The 9,334-nt window shown below is 41.8% G+C and overlaps 1 protein-coding gene across 6 annotated transcripts in view; it reads right to left on the minus strand.

Annotated features, from left to right (window-relative positions):
* LOC144002600 (5-hydroxytryptamine receptor 4) overlaps positions 1–9,303 on the minus strand; it is a 34,413-nt gene extending 25,110 nt beyond the window's left edge. For 2 of the 6 annotated variants that reach the window (XM_077497979.1, XM_077497986.1), the window contains exon 1: positions 9,147–9,303. The gene's annotated coding sequence lies outside the window, so the exon portion shown is untranslated. Of the gene's footprint in view, positions 1–545; positions 731–944; positions 2,739–9,146 lie in introns of those variants that run through there. The other 4 variants (XM_077497983.1, XM_077497982.1, XM_077497984.1 and 1 more) reach the window with 4 other exon arrangements.
* Positions 9,304–9,334: the final 31 nt, after the last annotated feature.

The raw sequence follows: 9,334 nt of genomic DNA on the forward strand, positions 1-9,334 counted from the left end.
CAGCTATTATGACTTCATCTGTGTCTTTTTTTATGATCCCTGTGAGGTGTTATCAGAGTCAAGTGTCAACAAAATGCCCTCAAAGTGACAGACGGGGATCCTGTCAACACCTCCTTCCTACAGATAGCACGTCATGTACTCTATTGTCACATCACCATCCTGCTCTACCTATGACATGTAACACTCTAAGGCTTTAAGGTGTCACTTTCATTATTCACTTTATCCAACTTGGCTGTTTGTTTTTTTTGGCCTTGTTATAGGCTACTACTGTGTAATGTACTCCATTAAATGTTAATGGACTATACTTCACAGTATGCTGACCACTTTGAACGTATTGTATTACTTTGTGTTTTCAAGGCCGACAAGTCAGATCTGACCGCCATTAACAAATCGAAGGAAAATTTGGGCCAATTGGTATTGAAACGCTTTGCCCACTTAATGTGCCCAACGTGAAAGTGATCACGACATTAAAATCAAGGTAGACAGCACACCAATTTTTGACATACCATTACATATCTAGTTATTTTACTTTTATGTGGTCTCACCATTATATCTGGCCCCTTTGAACCGAATTTGGACCCAGCAGACAGGACACAAAAGTGGCAAAGTAAAAAGTCTTCACATACACAAATACAAAGTAACAACACAAAGCAGGGTTGAGATCAACAGGGTATGGAAGAAAATGTTATTTTCCGACTTGTCACTGAGCAAATGAAGCTACTTAAAGACAACAGGCCACACCCAACCCTGTGTGACAATATAAAGGGCCAAACTGAACCATTTGTGAGACCAAAAAGCATCACCAAATATTCAAAGTGGCCAAGGGCCGTTTATGGTCTGTTTTCCACTCATCTCCCTCATGGCGACACACCAAATGATAAACACAGCGATGCTCTAGTTTGGTGGAGACATCAAAGGACGGGTTGATGAAGGGGAGCATTTACCTATTCTTAATGGTGATGTCATTTAGTCCTCGACTCAAGTTGATGCATGCCTCTTTTTGTCCACAAAGAACCGTGTGAGGAGAGGAGCAGCGACGGATGATACCAGCAGCCGAAGAGTCACTGATATACTTCTCCACGGCTTCCCTCTCAGGTCACAATAGGTTGTCAAGTCTATTAGAAAGTAGTGCAGCTCCGATGATTAAGTCCACGGCACAGTCATACGGTCGGTGAAGGGGAAAGGGCAGTGCTCAAGACTTACTAAATGCTTCCCTCGAGGGAGAGCCAAGGAAAGATTGGGACGAGAAACAGTCGGATAAGGGTTTGATGCTGGAGACGAAAAACACAGAAAATCATCTAGACAAAGTGCTCCAACTACAAACTAACTATGGACACGGCCACCCAGTCTATGTGCGGGTTATGAAGTTCTAACCAGGGTAGCCCAAGACCAATAGGGGCAGATGGCGAAGAGATGCCCAAAAACCTAATGTGCTTCTGATGGTTATCCAAAATGGTGAAGGAACGGAAAAGTGTACAGAATGGTCGACGTGAGTCTAATGGGACAATTAGAAATTTCGCATTAGCAACAAAATCTCAATCCATAAATACTTTTCTTAATCTGAATCTAGCACCACTTGAAGAGAGACATTTATTGGGGGAAGAGACAGTGGCAGGGAAGTTAATCCACTGGGAAGGTTCACTGGAGGTCCCACACCAAAAGGTTGGCTTCTGAGGTCGCATGGGAATTCGTGGGTTGGAGTGGGCATTGGCTGATGAAATGCTCGGATCTTCCACAATAAACGTGAAGACCCTGTTAAACCCGCCGGGCGCGTTCCTTCTAAGAGAGGCAAGTTCTGCCGAGTTGGATGGGTTCTTCCCCGGAAGCAGAAGGCATCTTGGGGCTTGGAGAAGGCTGGGTGACCTGTCGAGCGGCACAAGAGGAGGGAATTAACTGCTCAAGAGACTCGGGCTCATCCCATGAGGACAGCTAATCTTGAAGCTCCTCTGAAAGTCCACAAACAAAAGCTGTCTAAACTCATTTCATCCACTCTGAGGCCAAAATCCTCAAGTCAATGCCATAGTCTACAGCAGACTGAGAGCCCTGAAGTGATGACATTAGCCGTTTGCTGGAAGACTGATTAGTAAAGCGCTGATCACAGACTTTGCATCTCTGAAGAAAAGGAGACAAATGATTCTAATGTCTCTGAATTTGCTTCTAAGACTAGGCTCATCTCCCTGCTCTTCCCCAAAGCAACAACAAAAGCCAACTTGGCGCGATCGTCTGACTACGCACTCGGTTGCCGCTCGAAAGCCAAGAAACAGTTCAACAGGAATCTGCCACAAGCTCCTCATCCTACCTCCTTGGGATCATGCTCAGGTGATGGAATGTTGGGTTCCCGGTGAAAAGGCGAATTGGTAGCAGATGAAACGCTCACTCCCTGATTGGAGGCTGGGGGATGGGTTGGAGCAGGTGGTCCGCGTGGAAGCGTAGGGCGTCAAATGTGACGGTGGTGGAAAGGTTCTGAAGAGAGTCCATAACCTCTTATTACAAAGCGGTGATCCCTGGGCACTGATGGATTGTGTCTGAGTCTACTGGGTCCATGACTCGTCAGGCCATACTGTGCCGCAAGGGAGAAAAATTTGTACCCAGAAGCAGGCAGGACATGGAAGTGGCAAAGTCTTTATATACAAAAATCCAAAGTAACAACAGAGAGCAGAGCTGGAGAAGACTTGACGGTCTGACATGTCACTGAGCAACTCAAGCTGAAAGACACTGAAAGACACCAGGCTCTGCCCAACTCTGTGTGACAAAATAAAGCACCATAGCTAGTGACAATATCAAGGACACTAACTCTTTTTCCAGCCATCGTATCATTGCCTTCTAATTACACGTGAATCGGGCATTAAAGCAAAACATGTCAGAAAATAAGCACTTGCTAGTTAGAGGATGACGAGAAGAAGAAAGTGAGATTTCTCGTGGGATGTTTAGAGAGGGAGGTGTCTTTTCACAGCTCGCCATTTCTTTTTTATGTGTGACTGACACAAAACTGAGGTGAGGAGAGGAGCGGAGCGAGAGAACGAACGAAGGGCTTCTTTCCACCCATACTGGACTAGATGTCACTACATTTATTTCCCAAACACGGCACCTTTGATTCATGGTGATGTTGTTCACCCATTACATTATTCAGGGCAAAATTGAACCCCTGTCGATGCAACAAATTACAATTAGTCATTATGCAGCTGCGGGTTCAGTGGAATCGACACGAGAAAAACAACATGCTCGTTCTGCAGACTGTCGGTGTGAGTTGTATCACTCGTCATCATAACTTCATTTTCAAGAATCAGGTTCTGTTATAAAAAAAAATGTGGAAATTAAAAATTGAATTGTGGTAATGCAACAGTATAATTGTGCTGTTTACTAGAAAGCTTGATGACACGCGACCCGTTTCCTTTCAATTGCGTGAGAGAGAAGAGGCTCGTGTCTACAATTCAATTTGATTCCTATTCCATAAATCTTATGCAATCACGAGAAATTAAAGATATTTTTTTTAATTATACACGGTGGACATGTGACACATTAATGTTGTGGCAAGATCCCATGAATTCTGTAGTACAGTGAGTAATTAGTTACAGCAAATGTTCACTGAAAGGTCAAAGTTCATATTTTTAAACATGGACGGAGTCTGTACCTACACAAGAGTTTAGTCTGAACTGAAGCCAAATTGTATGAATATTAAATTCCTCCATTTTGATATAGAATTTTCTTTTGCGTAAAAACTCCCAAAATGTCAGCCCTAGTTCTGAAAAGCCAGTTGACAATATGTCATGTACTGATACTGAATACATTTGCAACATACAACACAATCATCTCACAGCTCACATTGTGACGTGTGAAATCTGACCCGCGCGTTTGTACTCACAGGACATTTGCTGATGCGTATGTGGAGGATATTTTGATCCCGTTGCCAAGGAGACTGTGTGGTTTCTGCTCAGCATTATATCGCTCGGTAATCTTAAAAGTTGTGAGGAAGACTGACTCTCAAAATACTGCTGGCACAGATGATACCAAAAAGTGTCACTTTAACTCGTGTGATACTGTGCTGTAGAATGTGTGTAGATTTACTTTAATGTGTAAGTGTGGGAACTTGAGTCAGAAGAGTGTAAAACAGAGTTTCTTAACATTTTTGACCTTGGGGCCTGGCTTTTCCTGTACAAAGTCGCTCTGGGCATATTCAAATATTTAAGTATAATTTATTACATCATCCCTGAAGGGGAAATTCGACTGAGACTATACTATATATTTGTGTTGCACAGAACCAAATCACACGCATTCAGAGAACGAAAGAGGCACGCAAACAGTGCTGTGCCTCTTAAGCGAGGATGTTGTAGGGGTGGGGGTCGGTGCCTTGCTCAAGGGCACCTTGGTAGTAGTCAGGAAGCAGATTAGCATCAGCAGTTGCTATGTTGTACATTTTAAACTGTAATCTTCCGGTTCCCTAGCCCGAATCTTAGTGTGGCAATCAAGACCTTACCGGTATTGAAAAGAGAGTATTGAGAACGAGACAAGACCAAGACTTTTGGAGATTGAGACATGACAAGGAGACTTTTGGAGATCGAGAACGAGACTAGACTGAGACTTTTAGAGGACAAGACCAACACAAGACTGAGACTTTTGGAGTTCGAGACCGAGAAAAGACCACAACTTTTGGAGGTTGAGACCTGGACAAAACTGAGATGAGACTTTTGGAGCTCGAGACCCAGACAAGATAGAGAATTTTGGACATCGAGACCGAGACAATACCAAGACTTTTGGATGTCAATACCGGGGCAGGAATGAGACATTTTGAGGTTGAGGCCAAGAAAAGACCGACACTTTAGGAGGTTGAGACAGAGACTTTTGGAGGTCGAGAATGACACAAGACCGAGAAGCCTGGAGGTCGAGACCAAGTCAAGACCAAGACTTTTGGGGGACAAGACCAAGACAAATCACGAAAAACCTGAACAAAATGACCAGTATCCCCTTTTCATTGTGTTTACTACAAAAACAAATTCTGTTGTTTTTAAAATACTACAATGAAAGAAATCTCAAATGTAAACCAATTTGTTGTTTCGCTTCTACAAATTATGCAGTCATACGTATTAAAATTGAATTGTCCTGACAAAAATAAATGTCATTATACAAAGATAATACGCATTCTGCGCTTCTCACTGATCTACTGGCTTGGTCTCGACTGCTCTTGATCAAAAACATCTCGAGTCCGCCCTGTCCAATCCCGAGACAAGAATCTGTGTTAACACAGTAACAAAATATGGCTTGTAGTTTGTTTGGAATAACATTGGTTACTGGGAGGTGATGTGCGAGGGGAACCCCCCAGACAGTAAAGTAGCTTTAATGGTCAATCCTCAATGGACAACTGGCCCATATTGGCCAGGACAGATATGACATTCCATGACAGCGTAGCATCTGCAGGGAATAAATCCATTATGGGACACAAAGGTGGCTACAAAAATTAGATTTTAAATCCAAAACACAGCACAGGAGCTCATGGTGAAGGGTGCAGGGGGGTCGTGCGTGCGTGAGCCCGCATGAGCTCTGTAGATGCGGCGTGTGATGCGCGAACAGGACAGTTAATGCGCGTGAAACAAGCGGCTGAATAAGCAGGCAGCATTTGGAAACACTTTAGCCAGCCTAAAGACCATATTTGGCAGCTGTCATATACAATGATATTAGCGATTTTCCCCCCCTCCCAGAGAGGATTGCGTTCTCCGGAGGGACAGAATTTTTCTAAAGCGCAATTCAGTGAATGTTCCCTGGGTTATAAATCTCTAAGCTAATCTTGGCATCTGCTAAAATTAAACCAGTCAAAATGTGATCCATTAATTACGGTTTTGTTCCTTTCAGTCTGATAGTGTTGCTGTGCTGATTTTAGACAGCTGGGAGGCCCGGGATCAGACAGTGACACAGGTGGAATATGCAGGACACTGACTGGCCACAATTTTAGGTACACTTGCACAAACTAGTGAGTCGATACAAGAAACGCTCAGCTGTGTCTTTTTTGAAAAAAGACAACCAAAATTTCAGAAAGAGGTTTCATTGTTAACTTTACGGCTAAAAGTGCACAATTCCAACTAATGTTCAATCATTCAATAATAAGTGTACATAAACATGAGTATGACCCAAAACTCAAAAGGCAAGCAGAGTGAGTTCTAAAAAGGCAAACAGGGTGATTTATTGAGTTAAAACTACTCAAATCTTCCATGAATTCTATTAATATCCACAGTACAAACACTATTTTGGATAAGGCAAAAATGTGAGCAAAGATATGGGTATTGAAACGATTCCTGTGTAAATGGATTTGTGACTACTTCTTGATCAATGCACTGTTTATTTACTGACCTGCTATGGCAAGTGTAGTGAAAATGCAGCATTTGGCATTGTCAGGCAAAAAAGAGAAGCGGCATCCGACAGATTGTCCGCTCTTTTACTCCATTTGCTCTAAATTGCCATGCACACAATCAGCTCCAAAATGCGGCCATTTGCAGCATTTTGGGGGACAAAAATGACATTTTCGGATTTTGGATTCATATTGTATGGTGAGGATATTCAAATGTCAGATAGAAAAACACCACTTATTTAAAAGCCAGTGTTTCAAATGCCAACAATTTTGTTATTTCTAAGCAATCATAACAGTATCCTAATATATGACATATCTTTAAACTTATATTTACTTATTTGAAATCAAGTGGTCCCAAAAGAGATTGCATATTCATAAGATCACTTTTTGTTCACAGGGGCTGATTTTTCCATGCTCTGTACTCATTATTAACGTGCATGTGTATATATTCTGCTCTGTTACGCTCGCATGAATGGCGCTAAATGCAACTCACAGTGAAAGGAGCATGCCTAGCGAATAAAGCAGTAAGGCTGAAGGTATAATGTCAAGTGAGGGGGTAATTGAGCGTGAAGAGCTTGTCACATTATGGTGACCACCACGCTGGATGGGCTCGGAATGACTGGGAAATAACGATGACACAAATACACGCTGTAAGAAGTAAAAGGGTTGAATTATTTGAAGAGCTTGAAAGAAAGTCCCGTGAACAACAACAGTGACACCAGCAACAACCTCCAGAGGGGCAAGAAGAATAGGAAGGCTACGATATATGTGAGTTCGCAGCAGCACCGTGTTTCCTCACGCCAATGCGAGTTAATCGCTCTTCACAGGTATCGATTCCAGCCAGCGGCATTTTAATACATTGAATTAACCTCATTTTTGCCAATTAGGTGCAAAGAAAACTTCACAGTTTGCCCGCAGCCTGAGGTGATAAAACAAATTAGACTATTTATTTTTGTTCAAACACATAGACGCACCTGGAAAGTCAACCGTGCAGATGAAAAATAAACAATTTGATCATTCATGCATGCTAAGTCTTACAAAAAGTGCAAACTGTACAGTACTGGGCTAATTTTCTGGTTTCTTTCAGTGGTCAAATATTAAGTTCCATTGCATGCCACAACACTCTTTTCATGAGGTTCAGCTTTACAGATGCTCTGGAATATACGGAGCCCCTAAGGTGACATAGCAGAAAAAAAAAACAGAAAAAAAAACTTTGCATTCCCTCGCAAAGATTGCGAGGGAACGCAAAGTTGTTTTTTACGCCAACCATGTCACCTTAGGTGCGCCGTAAACACTTCCGGGTCATCTTCCATGTGACAAAAAGCGATGAGGTTAGTTAGTTTCTTTTAGTCAGATATGAGAGCCAGCTTTTGGAAAGGGGATTCGTGCTGCCGTGGCCCCTTTAGAGCGCCTCGTTTTTGGCCATGAGTGTGCGCACGTCACACATAGAAAGTCGTAAATACAAAAATTATCTTTTTTTTTTTTTTAAGTCAGATGTGAGAGCAAGCTTGTGAAAAGGGGTTTCGTGCCATCGTGGCCATTTTAGAGTGCCTCGTTGTTGGCCATGAGTGTGCGCACGTCACACATAAAAAGTCGTAAATGCAAAAATTATCTTTTTTTTTTTTTTTTTTTAAGTCAGATGTGACAGCCATTTTGTGGAAAGGGTCTTCCTGGGGCTTCCTGTTATCGTTGCGAGTTGTTTTTTTTTTAACCTTTCAAGCTATTCTCTACCATCTGATTTTTATAAATTATTAGTGTCATTTGCATTGACTATTTCGGGAAATCATAGAAAAATATCATTGGCATACTCTGTGGAATATCGTGTATATTTACAATATACTGACACACACCAATTCAAACCAGCATTTTATAAATGGAAGCATGTTTAATTTAATTTTTACTCCTATATTTTATTTATAAGCACTGTTCAAAAGGCCCATGAACGTATTCCAAACTATTTATTTGAAATATAAGTCATCACATTAACTTCTGAAGGCAGCATACAAGAAGGTAATTGAGTTTTGGGAGTTTGGTTGAAGTCCTTTCTTCCTCCTCCTAGCCAGTCAGTGATTTAGATTACATTATTACACTAATATCTATGTCTATCTATTGCTTTTATATAGCTGTGGATGGTGACAGGGAAGGTGACATAATGCGAATGATAATAAATAACTAGGTCAGGGAGCTGCAGTTGGGACCCAAATTGCCTTAAAAGACAGTAGTTCCCTCCCTAGCGCCTACGCTACAGGTCAGCGATAAGGACAGTGAACTATTTCTTTTAAATTAATATAATACCTTTACATAACATGTACATCATATCACCTAAGAACAAAGTGATGCGTTACATTCTTGAGTGTCCTTTTTTTGTGATTGATATATAGAAAATCAGTGAGGTTTGTCATTAAGCAGACAAGAAATGTTTCAAGTAATTTCTCTCTCAGAATGTCGAGATGCTACCCCTCATTGGAGACTCCCCAACACATGCCCGTTTCACAAACTCCTGTTGGTACCCACGCCCAACATCCAGTCCATAATGCAAGTCAACTTAAATTACATACTTCCTTGTCTGTTTGAAACATATCTTTGCTCTACATATAAAAAGACCAAAAATGCTTAATGGGTATATGTTACAAAATGGCCATGTATCATTTGTAGTGAAAAAGGAAAGCAATAACATGCAAAAGAGTGGACAGAGCACCTGTTGAACCATTGCAAGGTGACAGACTAGGTCCTAGGAATGCAGTAATGTACATTCAAACTTGTTTGTAAATTATGAACATGTTTCCAAAATGACAGGTCAGTCACTCACCTCTGTCAGGCAGCTCGCCTCCCTTCCTGCGGTCCAGTTGTGATGTGATGCGCTCACACTCCAGCTGGATCCTCCAGAAACGGCAGCCCGGGGAAGGACTGACTCTTGCCAAAGAAAGAGATAGACTGGGAAAAAAAAAAAAAAAAAAAAAAGACACCAGAGAGAGAGAGAGAGAGACAGAGAGACAG

The sequence above is a fragment of the Festucalex cinctus genome, chromosome 15 (assembly GCF_051991245.1).
Source record: "Festucalex cinctus isolate MCC-2025b chromosome 15, RoL_Fcin_1.0, whole genome shotgun sequence".
Taxonomy (NCBI): Eukaryota; Metazoa; Chordata; class Actinopteri; order Syngnathiformes; family Syngnathidae; genus Festucalex; species Festucalex cinctus.